This window comes from Primulina tabacum, chromosome 12, assembly GCF_025594145.1.
Source record: "Primulina tabacum isolate GXHZ01 chromosome 12, ASM2559414v2, whole genome shotgun sequence".
Lineage (NCBI taxonomy): Eukaryota > Viridiplantae > Streptophyta > Magnoliopsida > Lamiales > Gesneriaceae > Primulina > Primulina tabacum.
In genome coordinates this window covers 20564958-20571647 of record NC_134561.1, presented here as the reverse complement: position 1 = coordinate 20571647, position 6690 = coordinate 20564958, and the positions used below count along the sequence as shown (strand labels likewise).

Below are 6690 nucleotides of genomic sequence, written 5' to 3'. Positions count from 1 at the left end.
GTTTTGTACTTGTTCAGCAAATTAATATCAATAATGCGGTCAAATCAGAAACACAAGTACATCATAATCTAACTCTACCTCATTCTCATCTTACTGTAGTATACATTATTTCACAGAAATCTCTGATATCAATCTTTCTTTCCCAAAAAGTAAGGGAATCAATACTACAGTACAAACAGGCTCAACAGATACAGCATATCTCAATGCAACTCAGTCAAAGATAATCGTAGGGAATGCATTAGTATATATCAATACCTATGCAATATAATCATAAAAGAACAGTACCTGCCACTCTATCATCAGGTGTGTCCGGTGTTTGTTCCTCGGTCTTCTGCTCCTTAAAATCTTTGGGAACTTCTCTGAGGACACACTCTCGCAAAGTGTCTCGGCTGTCTACAAATATGGCAACTACCAGTCACTTCCTGGCATTGCTCTTTGGGATGTCTCCCTCCGCAAGTTGTGCAATATACTCCAGTATAACTCGGGCTGGAACCACTGGAGCTAGACGAACCACTCAGTCCGCTTCCTAACTTCTTAAACTGTTTCTTTCGAGCTTTCAGAAAATCTTGCTTTCCACTCGTACTGCCTTTATCAAATCTAAGAGGGAGTTGAATCACATCTAACCTTTCTCGTTGTCGAATCAGACTCACCTCAGCTCTCTTTGCCCTACTCAAAGTATCAACAAGATGGTAAGGTCGCTGCATAGTTATCAATGTAACTATCTCCGAATTCAATCCTTTGATGAACTGCTCCGCTACAGCTTCATCATTTCCAGCTATCTGAGGAACCAAACGCATAAGAGTAGAGAATTTAGCAACATATTCTTCAATATTCAGTTGGCCTTGTCTGAAATTCTCAAACTCTGCTCTTTTGTCTTCTCGGTATGAAACTGAGAAAAATCTTTGATAGAATTCGGCTTTAAAGACTTCCCACATGATTACAGTACCACATTGTTCTAATATTCCTTTGATTGTAATCCACCAACTTCTGGCAGCCTCTCGTAACTGGTTGGGCACCAATTTAATTCTCTGTTCAGCTGAATACTTAAGCAAATCAAACAACAATTTTATGTCATCTAACCAATTCTGACACTCTTCAGACATCTCAGTACCCTTCAAAATCGGCGGTTGAAACGACTGAAATCTCTTCAACTGTACTTTCATCTGAGTTTCTTATACATCTATCTGTTCAGTCGAAATACTATCCCTTTCTGGAATTCTTCTAGGAGGTATATCTGATTATCAAAACCATTAGTAACCCAAATACTACAAACCTGTTCCATTCTTTCTCGGATCATCTTACTGCTGATCATTAATCAGATCTGATTCATACTCAATAATACATAATACCAACTCAAATCAAATAATCAGGTAAACATGTATTTCAAAGAAGTAAATCATAGTTCCATGCTGGCATACATAATGTAAATCAACATTAAAATAAATCTCATGCTAGCAATCACATGCAAGGAAAGAAAACTTAATCTACCCCGCTCATTCTCTTCTATCTCAGTCTAAAGGATCTATCGCTCTGATACCACCTGTTGTGGGGACCCGGACGCTAATCATCTTCTTAATCATCTTTGGGATTTAATTATCAATTATACTAGACATGGTCTAAAAATTTTTCTTTTAAAACACAAGTGCGGAACGTAATGGAATGTAACTAATATACATCTCAGTATATAAGTACAATAATGTACAATAATTATTCAAACTAGTCTAAGGTTCAACTACTAATTTTCAAGTATTAAACCAAGTCTACAATAAGTCCGGAATCACCACTCTAACTCGTCTTCTCTCCTCTTCTTCTTGACCCCGGTCCTGTCCCACCTGTTGTCATGCACACATACAAAACAAGACAACAGCCGGATACTCCGGTGAGAATAAATCCCAGTATAAAACATGTATACATGCATGTCATGCAGTTTAATACAAATCATAACACATAATCAGTAATTATGAAACATTATTGAATACAGATAAAACAATCTGACTCTTACTCTTTAACTCGACTCGTATCTAAGTCCAAGGATCCCGGTGTGAATAAGATGTAACAGGTCTCCCACCTACTCTCCCAATCGGGTGGCGTTACATCTTATTCCTAAACTTCGGTCTGGTCTGTATCGAAATCTACAATCGGAGTGAATCTGATCCGAAACATCGATATCACCGAACGTTTAGAAAATTGGCGTATCTACCAATGACACTCCTATCTCAGTACTTATATATAAATCAATATAAAGTACAAACAGAACAAGTATGTGATTTTGTTGGGAAACTCAAATTGAATCTCATTTGAGTTGTATCTTCCCCAAACAAAACATGAATTATACACCTTTGTCTTCCCGGTCTGACGAAGACGAAGTCTTGTATTCCAATCTGTCCATACCCAGTCTGGCAATGACAATATAAATAAATACAATATCAGTATATAATTCGATTCAAAACCTGTTCTGATCAATACTCAAATCAGTATATAATCTGATCCATATCTGAACAAGGTACAATCTAATTCATATCAACGATATCATCGAAATCATTACTGAATCTGATCACTCTAAATCAACTGATGTTTTGACGGCAAAACAATACAGTTTCGATATCCCCGTCAATCTCAACATCACAGATATAATATCAGAATTCATAATCAGTATCAGTACAATTCATAATCTCAATATCTGTACACTTAAGATCAGTAACAACACAACTCTGATATCAAATCCCAATCGATATCTTTCGAAAATCATAACAATTGTATAAACAGTCTATTCTTTAATCTGACTTCAGTTATACAATACCTACTGTAGCAGAAACATCATATCTGATTCATATTCAATTCTGACAATATCATAAATTCAAATCATGTCCAAACGTAACTTATTTTACGTCCAGTTGTAGATGTCGACGAGAGGAACTCGGTGCCGTACTCAGATTACGAATCTGACGTACGGATTTTGCGTAACACTCAAATTTCACACGTAAGGAACTTCGAGCCTTCTTAAGATTCTCTCGACTTTTCCTTCCTTCATTCTTAGAGAGAGTTGCTTGTACCATACATATATATACACGTTTCATGGTTCAAGACCAAGTGTCAATTTTTCATTATGCATGTCGCGCGCATATGCGCGCACAAAGCCGCGCATATGCGCCGGAGGTTCGGCTTGTCACCTTCCGCATTTATCTTCTAGCGAATATGCGCGACATATCTCGCGCATATGCGCGAGATGTTCTGTCTCGCACATCCATTCACTCGCGCATATGCGCGCCTTCCGTCGCGCATGTGCGCCGAACTCTCTGGACGTTCCGCGCATGTGCGCACATTCAAGCCGCGCACGTGCGCGCATGGTTCTGTCTTCCTCGCGCATGTGCGCCCATACATGTCGCGCATGTGCGCGGGGACTTTTCTTGCACAAAATGTCAAATCTTCTTTCGGCTCTCCTTGTCTGATCCGTTCCGTCTATAATCATCTCAATTAATAAATAAATCATTTCAGATTAATCTCAGATTACAGTAATAAAATCTCGGGCCTTACACGATCTCCCGGTACCACATTGACTTATACCTTTTTCTTCTCGGTCTGACGAAGACGAAGTCTCAAACTCAACTCTGTCCATCTTCAGTCTGACTCTGTCGAAGCTTTGGACTCACTGTTTGTCGATATCAATCTAGCAATAACAATATCAAATATACTGTATCAATGTAAAACTCAATTCAATACCTAATCTGATCGACATCACGACACCATAATACAGTCTCAATCAATACTGAATCTGATCAATATCAATTCACTGATGTTTCGACGGCAGGATAATACAACCTCGATAATCCCCGTCAATTTCAACATCACAGATATAATAATACGGCTCATAATCACTATCAGATAAAATCAGAACCTAATCGAATTCGGTTTCAACCGCATAACGGTACCATATAAATATACCACGCAATATAAATCAACATATATCAATTCCTGTAACTCATACTCGATAACAATATAATTCCTATATCGAATCTCAATCAAATCAACTCCAAAAATCATAACAAATACATACACAGTCTATTCTTCAATCTGATTTCAATTATACGATGTCTATTATATCAGAAACACCATATATTATTCCTATTCAATTCTGACAATATCATAATTTCAAACGATACCAGAATTCAATGAAACTTACGTCCCGTTGTAGCTGCCGTCGCTAGGAACACGGTACTGTACTCGGATTCAAAAACAGACGGACGGATTGCTCATAACTTAAATTTCACCCGAAGATTCCCTCAGTTTCTAATGAATTCTGAATTGAATTCATGATATATACATATATATATCTTCGAGCATTCCAAGACTAAGTGGCTTATTTTCCTTCTGCATGCCGCGCGCATATGCGCGCCCAAGGCCTGCGCATATGCGCTTGGATTTCTGCCAGGCACTTCTGAATTTATCAACTCGCGCATATGCGCGCACTCGGCTCGCGCATATGCGCGAGACCTAGTGTCTCGTGCACACCCTCACTCGCGCATATGCGCGACTTCACCCCGCGCATGTGCGCCCAACTCTCCGCCTACCTCGCGCATGTGCGCGCAATGTTCTGTTCCAGCCCTTGGCTAATGGACACCTCGCGCATATGCGCGCCCTCACGTCGTGCATATGCGCGGGGTCTTCTGCCAAATCCGCGCATGTGTGCGCACCAGATCGCGCATGTGCGCGGATGGCATCTCCCTCGCACATATTTCGCGTCTTTTCTCATCTTTCCCGGTCTGATTCATTCCGTCTATAATCACATCAATTAATCACTAAATCGTTTCAGATTAACAGGATAAATTTCTCAGGCCTTACAGCCCCGGATGCGGGAAAAGGCCCCAGAAGGAGCTCATTTACAGGAAAAGGCCCCCAGAGGGAGCCCAAGATCAAGGATGGTTGTAGCGCCTTTACCCGAGCCACTATTAAACAGACTAATAAACAAGAAACATTAAACTTAATAACAAAAATTAAACAGCGGAAACCAAATACTTAATCATCTTACAACACAAACGAAAACAGAATAATAACAGCAATCTTAAACATTAATACAACCATATCGAAAACATAATTTTGAACGAGAAAACGATAAATCACATAAAACCTCCACTGGATCACCACCGAAAAACCAATTTCTCTAGCCACTGCCCTGGCCATCCGTCCAACCTAAGACCTACCCCGTGGAATGGGGTGCCCAAGATAAAAACAAGGACGTGAGCGACAATCGCCCAATACGAGAATGTACCAATATACAAACTGATATGATGCATGTGAAATGCAATATGCTCGGATATCAAGCATCAAGTCAAAAATCTCATGCTCAGTCTAGAGGCGCCTGAGTGTGTAGTCTCTGATCTGCCCCAGGCATGTTTTGGCTCCTACACTCATCATCAAGACATAGACCTACAATGTCCAGGTCATCAGAGCCCGAGGCTCCCGTCAGACACTGTAGCTCTCGATGCCCTATCGTCCACAATACATAATAGAGCTGAGCGGTCCCAACAAACGAGGTATATCTCAAAAAAAATCAGGCTCAACATGATATGTCATGCATAATATGCCAAAGCAGTAAAACATGTATCATGCAACAGATAAAAATGCAACATATAAGTATATATAGTACGCTTGGATACTCGGTCAGTACATCACGTACCTCACTAAAACAATCTGACAGAAAGCTCTGAACCTAAATAATACCAACATAATGAAATCACTATCAAACAAGATCCTGAATTACCAAATATGCTACAAAGTTCTCCCTAATGATCTTGAAATCATTATTTAAGGCTTTAGGATTGTACCTGCGTCCATCGCCAGCCCGCTGATGATGTCTGGATCTCAGTTCACCGACCCCTCCTCGAGTCGACACTAGCTCCGAAACTTCCCGACACCAAAATGCCCTAGAAACTGGCTAGAAAACCTACGGTATATGGCTAGAACTCTTACTGAAGAATGCGGTGTAAGAAACAAAAGAAATCAGCTTCCATTTATAAGCTGCATCCGGACTAGTTCAGAAAATCCGAATCAATCTTATATGCCAAGTGTCAGAATTTCATTTGTCTAGTTGGATTTTCTCGGGACAATGTAATTTGAAGTAGATCGGGTTGTCCATTTTAAATTCAGTAGATCCCAACAGCTTGATCCCGAATTATCATTTCCTTAATAATACTTAATTAACAACTCTTTAATTATCTCTTAATTTTTACTTCATTCAAAATAAGGATTCGGGTCATTACATCATCCTCTGCTTACAAAGATTTCGTCCTCCAAATCAGAACTGAAGTACAATATAACTGAATCAAATACAACCCATGACTACAAAGGTAAAACTCAAAATAAATATGGATACTCTGAGCGCATATGACTCTCTAACTCCCAAATCGCATGTGCAGTACCTCGGCGTTAACATTGAACTAGAACAAGTGGAATGGTCTTGTTTCTGAGTTTTTTCTCTTTCCTACCCAGGATTAAAAGCGGATGCTCGACATAAGTCAAGTCTTCTTCAAGTTGAGCATCTGTCGGAACAAGAACGTGGGATTCATCTGCTACATACCATCGTAGCAATGATACATGAAAGACATTATGAATCCTAGACAGATACGGCTGTAAAACCAATCGATGCGCCAAATTTCCAACACATTCCAAGATCTCGAAAGGTTCGATGAATCT

General features: G+C 39.7%; 1 long non-coding RNA gene across 1 annotated transcript; it reads right to left on the bottom strand.

Annotated features, from left to right (window-relative positions):
• Nucleotides 1-5177: 5177 nt before the first annotated feature.
• LOC142521111 (uncharacterized) lies at nucleotides 5178-6311 on the bottom strand. Its single transcript, XR_012814077.1, has 3 exons — nucleotides 5823-6311; nucleotides 5675-5707; nucleotides 5178-5194 (listed from the first exon to the last, which is right to left on the bottom strand). It is a non-coding gene; the product is annotated as an uncharacterized LOC142521111 (long non-coding RNA).
• Between the last annotated feature and the right edge of the window lie 379 nt (nucleotides 6312-6690).